Source organism: Monodon monoceros, unplaced genomic scaffold, assembly GCF_005190385.1.
Source record: "Monodon monoceros isolate NGI ecotype Baffin Bay Population unplaced genomic scaffold, NGI_Narwhal_1 Super_Scaffold_19, whole genome shotgun sequence".
Taxonomy (NCBI): Eukaryota; Metazoa; Chordata; class Mammalia; order Artiodactyla; family Monodontidae; genus Monodon; species Monodon monoceros.
In genome coordinates, this window is record NW_021703775.1 from 56,542,385 (window position 1) to 56,554,513 (window position 12,129).

Sequence of the window (12,129 nt, forward strand, 5' to 3'; positions counted from 1 at the left end):
CCATAACTTTTATCCGGATCTTTCCTCACTAAGAGCAACGGTAAGTTATATGCTGTCATGAGATATTCAGGATCCTCAAGAACAGAGTCCCAGGGCCCTCATTTTTTTTCCCATTCTTTTTAACTGAGGTAAAATTCAAATAAAATTCAGTGAATCACTATTTTTAAATACACAATTCCGTGACATTTAGATCATTTACAATGTTGTGCAATCGCCACATCTAGTTTCAAGACACTTGCATCACTCTAGAAGGAAACCCTGCACCCATTAAACAGTCAATTCCCATTTCCCCTCGCCCCAGCCTCTGGCAACCAGTAGCTTTCTCTATGGATTTACCTATTTTGGGTATTTCACATAAATTAAATCCTATAAATGTGGGATTTGGGGTCCACGGCTTCTACTTAGCATGAGGTTTTTGAGATGCATCCATGTTGTAGCATGTATTAGTACTGCATTCTTTTTCACAGCTTTGTAATATTTCATTGTATGGATAGATCACATTTTGTTTATCCATTCATCAGTTGGTGGACATTTGTGTTGTTTCTGCCTTTTGGCTCTCATGAATGCTGCTGCTATGAGCTGGGGCCCTCACTAATATAAATATTTTATTCCTATAAAGCATTTTATAATCTTCAGCAATTTGCATATAATACCTCATTTGACTCTCTAATAAGATCCTCCCTATTCATTTCTCAGATACTAAATCTATGTTTCAAAAGATATAATTCCAAGTCACCCACTCTACCATCACTTAATGGTAGAACCCACGTCCTTTGACTCTTAGCAGAGAGCTGTGTACCCCACACATGAGGGCTTCTCGTCCTTAACTCTATATTATTTTCATCTGGGACCAATTTTCCTTGGGCAGGTGAGGCCATGCAAATTCATGCTCCAAACTCCATTCAAAACTGTGGCTAGATGAAGTTCCTAGAGAGTTGGGATTGAGTTTTCTCTTTATAGCCTACCATCTGATACAGCATCTCTCTAGCACAGAGCTGGCACCAAAGCTTTGGAGGCAGCAGAAAGAAAGGGATGGAGAGGAAGAGAAGGACACACACTAGACAGACTCATAGTGTCACAGTTGGGAGAATATTTGTTCCTGTGACTTCCTGAGTTTGTGCCCCTTTTACACACAATGGGGACATGAAGACATGAGTCGGGGGACTTTTGGAGAAAGTCCAGACTGTAGGTAAACTCAGTGGTGGAAAGCGCTGTGGTCAGATCCCCAATCAGCAAATTCCTGCCATAACATCAGACCTTTTTCTTGTCCCCGTTTTGAAACAATTACACTATCTAAAAATAAGCTCACATGAAAACTAAGAACAAGTGCAGCAGCAAAAAATGCTTCCTAAAGGGCATTTATTCCATCATCCCACTGCCAAGTTTGTATTGCCCAAACCATGGTCTGTGTCCAGGAGAAATTATGGCTCTGGGTACATTGTTCTTCTATCAAGGCAAGTCCTGGATTTATGATCCTACACACAAAGTATGATCCTCCACTCAAAGTACAGAGTTTCTAGGACGCTGGACCGGTCCCAGAAGATGGATTCTGATTCTTGAAGCACCCTAGAATCATAAAATCTCAGAAACCTGTCCAATTCATATTCCCAATCTTTTCTCCATAGCAGTATACATAAAGAATTATTTTCCTACAGTGCGTTGGGTTAAATGACTAGCTGCTCACAGCTGGAGGCAAAGGGGTCTGGGCCTGCTAGCTGAGAGGGATGGGAAACTTTTTTCTTTTTAAACAGGAGCAAAAAACCCAATCAACACAATCAGCAACTGATCTGAGGATATCACCTTACGGTATTAACTTAGTGCTTAAAATGTTCTTCCCGTTTCCTTGTTGGACCCTTCACATTAGTGTTATATAATCCTCACAGTGACTGAAGTAGGTAGTAGTAGTCCCATTTTATAGATGGGGAGACTGAAGCTAAGTGTAATTAAGTGATTTATCCAGCTAATAAGATCTACGGCTCTGTTTAGACCGGGCCTAATTAAATCTATTGTTCATGACAGAATTTGTTCCCAAACTTGGATGTGCATCAGAATCAGGGAGGCTTGTTAAAATACAGATTCCCAGGGGTGGAACCATGGGATCCGTGTTTCTGACATGCCTCCAGGTGCAGCCAGTCTTGGGCACACGTTCAGGAACCGCTGCCAAGCTGACATCCCACTACAGCTGTCTGGAGAGCTTAAAGCTGACCAAATGTTCACCATGGCCCATTAGTTACCCACTGACTTGGCCTCACCAAGCTTTCATCAGGTGTCTGTCCTCCCCACAGGCCTCTGAACTTTGGCCCCAAGCCTGAGCAACAACTAAAATGCAGAACATTGAGCCCTTAATAGCTCATCCTGGAAAGAGGCTGACTACAGTGAGAAACACTTCCTGTCTCACCACCTCGTCCTGCTGTCTGTCTGCCCCCTGCTCACTTTCCTGATTTCCCCTCCAGAGCTCCTCCTAGACCTGCTTCCCCCGCCCTAGAAAAGAAAAGGCTTTTCCTGTTTGGGTTTGAGATGCTTGTAGATCCTGAGATCTGAGCACGCACCCTCTTGCAACAGTTTTTTTTTTTCGGTACGCGGGCCTCTCGCTGTTGGGGCCTCTCCTGTTGCGGAGCACAGGCTCCGGACGCGCAGGCTCAGCGGCCATGGCTCACGGGCCCAGCTGCTCCGCGGCATGTGGGATCTTCCCGGACCGGGGCACGAACCCGTGTCCCCCACATCGGCAGGCGGACTCTCAACCACTGCGCCACCAGGGAAGCCCACAACAGTCTTTTTAAATAAAGTCGCTCCTTACTCAAATCCAGATTTGTTTTTACTTGACAAAGCCCCCAGCCACTGACTGAGCCTCAATCTTCACGGGGCTTTCTCCACGGGGGCTGAGAGGTAATTACACATCACCATTTTGGGTTCTTTTGTGTATGCAGCAAACTGGCTGGGAGTCTGAACCCATGACCAGCCTTGGGGTGCCATCCCAGGCTGACGCGTGTTTGTCTGCACTCACTGTGGACCTTTCTGACCTGAGCTTCAGGACTCAATTCCTGGCATTTGAACATCAGCCCCATAGGAACCCTAAGATGAAACAACTCAAAGAAGGTTAAAGTGTCTGCCATGAAATACTTCTCTCCAGAGATGCACCAGCATGCTTGCAAGCATCCTCCAGAAACATTTCACAGACTTGTCAAGGCCGCTCCTGTCAAAGTGATCTCGAAAGCTGACTATTTTCCTCCAAGGAGCTGTCTCCCTTGGCTTTTTCTCCACTCTAGGTCGAGACACACACTTTACATAAACTATGACTAAGCAGAATCTAAACAGCATTAGGCTGCCTGCACACCCCTGCATCTCCCGGCTGAACACTTGGCCTTGGCTTTGCAGAACTCTTGCCAGTAAATCGCCCAGGCTCCCAAGATGCAGATTTTATGGGAAGAGGAGAGTGCCAAAGAATGAAGTGAAAAGATCTTTCTAAATGTAGAATCCCTTTCCACCTGAATTAGAAAGCATTAGGCCGTTTCTAGCCTAATGCTTAAAATGATTTCATTTGACAGTTGTTTGTATAAATACACAATTATGCCCTCTTTACACAATTCTATGATGTTGCCAACTTTGTCTTTCAAGCAACAGAAGAAATCGACATAATCCGTAGTTATTATTATTTATTATTTATTATTAAAGATTATGACAACCACAAGCAATGCTGCCTATGTAGTGCTACCAACACAGTTCTAAAGCTTTCCAAGAGGTAATGCTTTGTCTTTTCTCCTCCCCTAGAGACTCAACAGCAAAGGTGATTAACAGGTTAACAAGCAGCAGCATGTGTTGGGAAGAAAAACCCTAGAGGGAAAACACCCAGGTTGCAATCCCAGCTCTCCGCCCGTCTAAGGCAAGTTTGGTCTTAGGCAAGCCACTTAACCGCTTCGAATCTCGGTTTCTTGATCTATGAAAGTAGGCAAAAACAGCATACAGCCCAGCCTACCTCCTCATTTGGTTGAGAAACTGAAGCAATTTGAAAGCACTTTGAAACAGTAAAGTGTTTTAGAAAAGCAAAGTAATAAACAAAACACAAAATGCCATCATTAAGGCCTTCAACTCATCCCAGCATGATTGCTATGTACCCTTTATTTCACATCTCCAGAGAAAAGAGAACAATTCTCATCCTTGTTTTATATCCCGAAGTCTTCATGAATGCCTTTGTCCAAAAAAATGACTGTACAGGTAAACGGTGGTATGTAAACAAATATCAAAGTGCATAATGTATGCAAATCTTCCTAAGACAAATCTTAGTTAATACATATACTCAATTTAAATACAACAGCGCTCCACTTATCTAAGGCCTCATTTGAACTCTTACGGGAATTCAGCAATCAATTTACATAACTCAGTAGAACTGGTTGTATACAGAAAGGCGCAGATTATTGTCTTTCAAATGGACAAAAACCTTGCAGTATTTTTCCAAACAAATTTTATCACGCTGTCTCAAATACATTCTATTTCTCATGTTGGACCTACCATGGACAATGACTGTATTTCCATCACTTTAGAGAGAAGGAAACAGAAGCACAAAATAAACAAATCAGTCAAAAAGAGCTTTTAAGTATGTGTAACGTTTCTCTAGTCCTGGGCCTGGAAAAGAAGTTGAAAGTTAAGTTTCTACCTTATGTGAATTTACCTTGTGCAGTGAAAGTGTCTCCATGGCCTGGAGTGCTGAGGGAAGATCTTGTGGAAGACCAGAGTTCAGAACTGAGGCTTCAAAAAAAAAAACCGTCACCGCAAAAATTCCAAAACAGAGCTAAGACCCAGTGTACCCGGGTCCCTGTTCCACCAAATCACACTCAACTTCAGCGGTGCTCGAAACGTAGCCCTGGGGGTAGCAGAGACAGCAGACCGGCGTCAGGACCGCACTGTTCTCCAGACCCACACCAGGCAGCTAAATAAGAAGCTCTGGGGGTGGGGTCCAGCAGTGGTTTAACAAGCCCTCCAGGTGATTCTGATGCACAATTAAGCGTGAGTGGCTCTGCTAACTTCGTGGTATACTGGAGAAAGCATGCTATCTCTGGTTTTAGGATGCTGTCCCTAATGCCTGAAGTGGTCCTGGGTTCAGTGCAAACTCCCTTCATGTGCCACTTTATATCATTTTTATCATAAGGAAAAATTTAAGTCATGTTGAAACCGTGGGTAACCCATTAGTCAAATCCATTTCACCTGGCTTTGCTAATCTAGGTCGTTTTTAAGACTTGCAGTTCCTCCAAGCTGCCCATAGCCTAAACAATAAGATGTTTGCCCGGGTTGTTTTCCAGGAACTTGGAGTCAGCTGTGTCTAGTTCAGCTGAGATGGTTAAGACTGAAGAGGATCACCCACCCCTCCAACTGGGCATGCACATCTGCTCGGTGACCTTTTGATGTCACAAGGCAGAAAACTCTACTCTCAGATCACGCTAAGCGCCTCCATTTTTTAACGTGCAGAGGCCCCGGGCTTAGTTAGGCCTTAGCAGAAGGAAGATTACTGCACCTTTTTCCAATCACCTTTCCCCACCTCCTCATGCCCCAGACTGCCCTGCTTCTTTATTCTTTATCCTATAAATACCCCAGCCCCTTGCCTTCCTGGAGCATCTGAGACTGTTTCTCCTGTCTCCACGCTTGGCTGCCTTGGGAATAAACCCTCTCTTTGCTGCAAACCTCAGTGTCTCAGGGATTTGGCTTATTGAGTGTTGGGCAAAACACCCCTGGTTTAGTAACAATGTATTTTAAAAAAAAAGAAAAAAAAGGGAAATAAAGTAGGCGATGCAGTACAAATAGAACACACCTGTGATCCCACAACCCAGAAATAACCACTTAGGACTACTGCTTCACACAACTCCTGGGCTGTGTTTCACACAATACAACCTGAGTTATGTAACACGACAGTCTTGACCACAATTCATATTTCTGTGAATATCTTTCAAATACCTATATCCTCCAAATGGAATTGATGGTACATACCGTTTTAGAAACTGCTTTTTTCACTGAAAGATATAATCATCTCACTTTTAATGGCACCACAGCAGTCCTTTTACGAATATAAGTTACTGTTTTAAATGAAGCATAGTTGATATACAATATTATGTAAGTTGCAGGTGCACAGTATGATTCACCATTGTTAAAGGTTATAGTCCATTTATAGTTATTATAAAATATTGGCTCTACCCCCCATGTTGTACAATATATCCTTGTAGCTTATTTTATACATTATAGTTTGTACCTCTTAATTCCCTACCCCTATCTTACCCCTCCCCCCTTCCCTCTCCCCACTGGTAACCATTAATTTGTTCTCTGTATCAGCTCAGTGGTACTTTTTGTGGGTCCATAATTTAAGAAATCCTATATTTTTTTATAATTTGTGTATTTACAGTTTGGAACCCTTATAAACATTACAATAAACAACTTACAGCTGTCTCTTTGTGCACACCTATGGTTATTCTTTTGTGGTTATAGTTTAAGCAGAGAAGTTAAGAATAAGGCTTGTCATTATTTGTAGTGTTATAATTCTATTCTTCTGGGTAGCAAGCACTAATCTCTATATTTTGAAATCTTCCTGTCTTACCTATTTATGCTTGCTCAATTAAGTACAGTAGGCTTTATCTATCTTTATCACAGAAGCATCTAGCTCAACAAAAAAATCAGTAAGAAAACACATGGATTGGTCTGCATGCTACCATGTTAAAGAGAATTGAGAGCCTATGATAGTTCTATTTTTAATGTTTTTAAGAACCTCCATACTGTTTTCCATAGCAGCTGCACCACTTTATTTTCCCACCAACAGTGCACTAGGGTTTCAATTTCTCCACCTCCTCACGAATACTAGTTACCCAGCAATCCCACTCTGGCTGTAGATCCAAAAGAATTAAAAGCAGGGTCTCAAAGAGATGTTTGCACACCCATGTCCATAGCAGCCTTATTCACAACAGCCAAAAGGAAGAAGCAGCCCAAATGTCCATTGACAGATGAATGGCTTAACAACACGTGGAATACACATGGAATGGAGTATTATTCAGCCTTAAAAAGGAAGGAAATCCCATCACATGCTACAACATGGATGAACCTTGAGGACATGATGCTAAGTGAAATAAGCCAGTCTCAAAAAGACAAATAGAATATGATTCCACGTATGAGGGATCTAAAGTAGTCAAATTCACAGAAACAGAAAATAGAATTGCGGTTGCCAGGGCCTGCAAGGAGAGGGGAAAGGACAGTTGTTGAATGGGTAGAGTTTTGCAAGTTGTGCAAGATGAAAAAGTTCTTGTGATCTGTTTCACAGCACTGTGAATACACTTAATACTACTGAACTGTACACTTAAAAATGGTTAAGATGATAAACTTTATGTTATGTGTTTTTTACTGCAGTAGAAAAAAAAAGAAAAAAAGTATCGTCAGCTTCATGTCTAAGCGTGACCTGCTGGGTTCTGATGTCCTTTGTACTCACACATAAAACCTGTAACTAGAGTCAAACTTAGAGGAGCAGAGAGTACAGCGGTGGTTGCCTGGGCTGGGGGTTGGAGAAACGGGCAGCTACTGTTCAATGGTTATAAAGTTTCATTTAGGCAAGACGAATGAGTTCTAGAGATCTACTGTTCAACAACATGCCCCTAATTAGCAATACTGTATTGTGATTTAAAAATTGGCTGAGGGCTTCCCTGGTGGCTCAGTGGTTGAGAGTCCGCCTGCCGATACAGGGGACACGGGTTCGTGCCCCGGTCCAGGAAGATCCCACATGCCGCAGAGTGGCTGGGCCCGTGAGCCATGGCCGCTGAGCCTGAGCGTCTGGAGCCTGTGATCCACAATGGGAGAGGCCACAACAGTGAGAGGCCTGCGTACCACAAAAAAAAAAAAAAAAAAAAAAAATTTGCTGAAGCATAAGAGTGATGCTCTTCACTCGCCGAAGTTCAGATCCCTTCCAATATCTGGAATCCTCCAGAGGCCCTTTTCTTCCCTTCCCCCAGGACTGAACGGACCTTTAATCAATGTGCATTGTGTGGAAGCAAAGCCACTCTGGAGGGAACGGTGTTCCTGTGCTCTCAGCACTGATGCAGGCAGACCTCAGCCTTCCAAGAAGCCATCTCGTAGCGGAAGGCACTTCAGAACCCTGGAGCGCTGGGATTACGAGCTCTGGGCCCGCGTTGGGCAAGCAGGGAAAATCCACCTGTCAGTACAGCACAGCCAGCTCCCTGGTTGCAGCGCTGCAGTCATTTGGCTGAAATCTGCAGAGCCGGCTCCAATGCACCAGCTGGGGAGGAAATGAATCGCACAATAAAACTGAGCAGAGCTCACGCCTCTGGTCCCTGGATGCCCAGCATGTCCACCGGGCCGTTATTCAGCTCACACGGGCTGGAGGGAATCTGGGTTTCTCCTTCCTCCGGGTTATCACTCGATCTGCTGTGTTTTCTTTTCCTCCAGTTACGGCAGATGCTGAAATATACATGGAGGGAAGCAGCACGGATCTAGGGAAGCAGGTGGCCTAGAACTGTGTGGAGGTGGACATCACCAAGGCCTCGGGTCCTCCCTCTCCTCTGATTCCTCAGTGGCCTTGCCTATAAACAGGTAAGCATGTTCGCTGTCCTTATCTCTCATATGTGGGGTCTTAGGCTGAGCCCGCAACCCCTATCACTTATGAACTGCCCCCGACGCTCCACTCCCACCTTCAGCTTTTAGGGACACGCCCTGATATAATGAGGCATTAATTATGTCAGAATTTTAAAATTTATGTGGGCCTTGTTTTGCCCCTTGAAATGGTCTCTTCCTACCATCCCCTCTTTCTCCACCTACTTGATACTATTTACCCTTCGACATCCTTCCAAGTCACATCAAGCCCCCCTCAGCCAGCCACTGAGCTCTCTCTGACAGCCCAGTCTGCAGCCCACAGTGGGTTCTTCCTTCCCAAGTACCCTGGAACACTCACAGTCCCTCCTGATTCCTAGGGGCTTATACTTACTTGTATTATACTTCAATTAATTGTGTATATGTCTCATCTCTAGCACTAAACTGTAAACTCCTTAAAGTCAAAGATTATGAGGAATGCCGCCACGCACGTCCTGTGATGCCTCCCATCACGGCATTTATCTTAAGAAAATTATCACAGGCACTTAACGATTGGTGAGTGGCAACCACTATGTCAACAGTAATAACCACTCCAAAAGTTTCTTTTCTCCCAACAGAGCCTGAAAGAGCAGTGATAGTCTGTCCTTCCCTCACTTATCACTGTCCCCCTGCTTCCTAGTTCTCCACATCCCAGGACCCAATCCCCTGGCTGTTCTCTAGTTCTCCAAAAACTCTGGAGATTGCTGGACCAGGAGAGGGCAGGGTGGGGTTGCTGCTAAAATATCCCATAGGTGATATGTTTTCGGCAAAATTCCAAACTGCCTCCAGTTTCTTCAGAAACAAGCGCAACGTTCTCCAAAGTTCTCAAAAATCAGAACACTGTATTCTAGGGGGAATTCTGAACTAAAATGAGTAAGGATGAATGGGGAATCACTGACCGGGAAGAAGCTCCCTCAGTAACAGAGGGGACTCCAGTGTGAATGGCAGGGCTCAGTGGCAGGCAGAGGAGATGGGCTTCTCTACTGACGTCTCCAGGGACCCCTAGGGGCTCAATCCCTGTCTCCTCACTACTGTCTCCCATTTATTTAAAACCAGACAAAGCCTTTTGTTCCTCAATCAGAGATCATGTTTAAAATGCAAATATCCCCAGTGTTTAAATTGACATTGAGATGTAAATGGTTTGTGTCAGATCCTTTACTTAATACAGGCTTTGACAGCAAAAAAATAAAAGGAGAGTCACTGAATAAAGAAGAGAATAGAAAAGGAGCAAAAGTCTCCCTTTGGGGCCAACAATGAATTTTTTCCCTTTTTTTTTTTTTTAGCCCTGATCACATCTGCTCTAGAATAATAAAAAATCAACAGAATCAAAAATCGCAATTTACTCTTATGGATGGTAGTCTACAAAATACCTTCATCGTCATCGCCTAATTTGTTTTCCAGAACAATTCTGTGACTTACGCATAGTTCCCACTTGACTGGTAAAAAGAAACCAAGCCTCACGGATGCAAAGTGAGGACCTCAAGATATCACAGGTTGACTCAGGTCTCTAGCTTGGTCGTATGTACTCAGCAATAATGATGAAAGGCTTACTCCAGGCCAGACTTACACCAGGTGCTGGGGATAAAATTATGTGAAAAACTCATGCAGACTGTCCTTAGGGACCTTGGAGCTAATTAAGGGGACAAGTGTTCAACTAATAACAGAAATAAATGTAGCGTTACAGCTATGATAAGAGGAATAGTAGTGATGATAGGAGAATTGGCCTAGAGCCAGCCTGTGCATTCCAGAAATTCTAAGAATGCCAGCAGGGCAGCAGGCAGAGAGCAAGGTTGCGGATAATTTGGGGAGGTAGGTGGGAGCTAGATTAGCAGAAGGATGAGTCTGAGAAGTATCCATAATTGAAAAACATTCTTGTGGATAATGGTATCATGTTCCCACTTGGAAATATGTCCAACTGAACTGAACATCTACAGTGGGCAGTGGGAAGCCGTAGCCCTGCCACTAGCCACTGCCGTGCAGATCTGAGGGATCTGCATTTGACATAAGGCCATTATCCCTTCCTCTTTCCATCCAACTAAACATCTCTAGGGAGCCCCCCATGTAAGGTTCTGGGATGGACCACTCCAATGATGTCTCAGACTCAGACTCTGCTCTAGGAGAGGAGCCATGCAGACAGAGAGCTCGAGAACAATGTGGGGAGTGATGACTACCTCTTGATAAAGGGAAAGGAAATAATCACAGAATGACTGAGCTGCAGTCTTTCCTCAAGATTTTGAACACTTGGTTTTCATTGTTTTCTGATGTTTTTTACTGCAGAGAAGTCAGAGGCTATGCTGATTCATTCTGTTTTATGCAATCTCTCTTTTCACTTTTCAGACATACATAAGCTTTATTCCTGTATCTTTGCAATTCAAAATTTGACTCTGAGTCAGGTCACTTTTCAGTGATTTTGCTGAAAATATAGATTGCTTTCAATCAGCCTATTTGAATCTTTTTTCAACTTAGGAAAGTTTTCTTTGAATATATTGTTAGTTAATGCTTCTATTTGGAATGTTCTGGTACATTGTCGGATCATATAAAATGATTAAGTTGGTTCTCTATTCTCCTATATATATATATATATATATGTATGTATAAACATATATACGTTTATACATATATCTGTACATAAGCACATATGCACATACACTTACATACACATATGTATGAATGTACAAGTATATATCATCTGATATGCATGTGTATAGAATAACATCTTATCTTTCACATTTATTATCTCTTTGTCCTTTTCCTCTGAATTCTGAGCTACTCTGTTAGCCTTCCACACCATTAATCTGATGTCCTGTAAGTCCATTCTTCATGTTACTGCCACTAATGAGAATTTAAATGCTACTTCATTTTTTATTTCTTTCATCTTATTACATCAGTTGCCCTGATTACATCTCTGGTTGTTCTCTCCTTACAGTTTTCTGCTTTTATTTCATAGATACCATGTCTTCTAGCTTTTTATTGAGGCGGCTAAATAATGATTACATTTTCCCTGGTGATCCCTCCAGTAAATAATTTTAATAAATCTTCTCCTCCTCTGAATTTTCAGGATGATGTACCATCTTACTTATTTTGCAGAAAGTTCTGTCTCACAGGAAATATATTCTTGTTGTTTTTTGTTTTATTTTTATTAAAACACAAAGGAGGAGATATCTATTCAGGCCTGCATTTGCCAAGAGACAAGGAGGTGGAAATGTCCTTGGCCCAGCTCTCTGTTCCATCTTGACTTTATTGAAAATCCTTTCTCAAGTCCATAGGTGGTTGTGTGCAGCTCAGACCAATTTCCAGTCTTGAATGGACTTTTCCTCAAGAGCAGCTCTGCCAGGCTTCTGTGGCATCTTTCCCAACTCTGACTGGCTGCTTCCCAGTGTCTTGAACAGTTGGAGTAAATAAAAACCTCTCTCAGCACCTGTCTTCAACCCGTTACTCATGGGCCAGCACCAAGGCGGGCTTGTGAGCCCCACGAGTTCTCCCACCACCACCACTCCCTGCCCATGGCAGTCCCAACCTCTC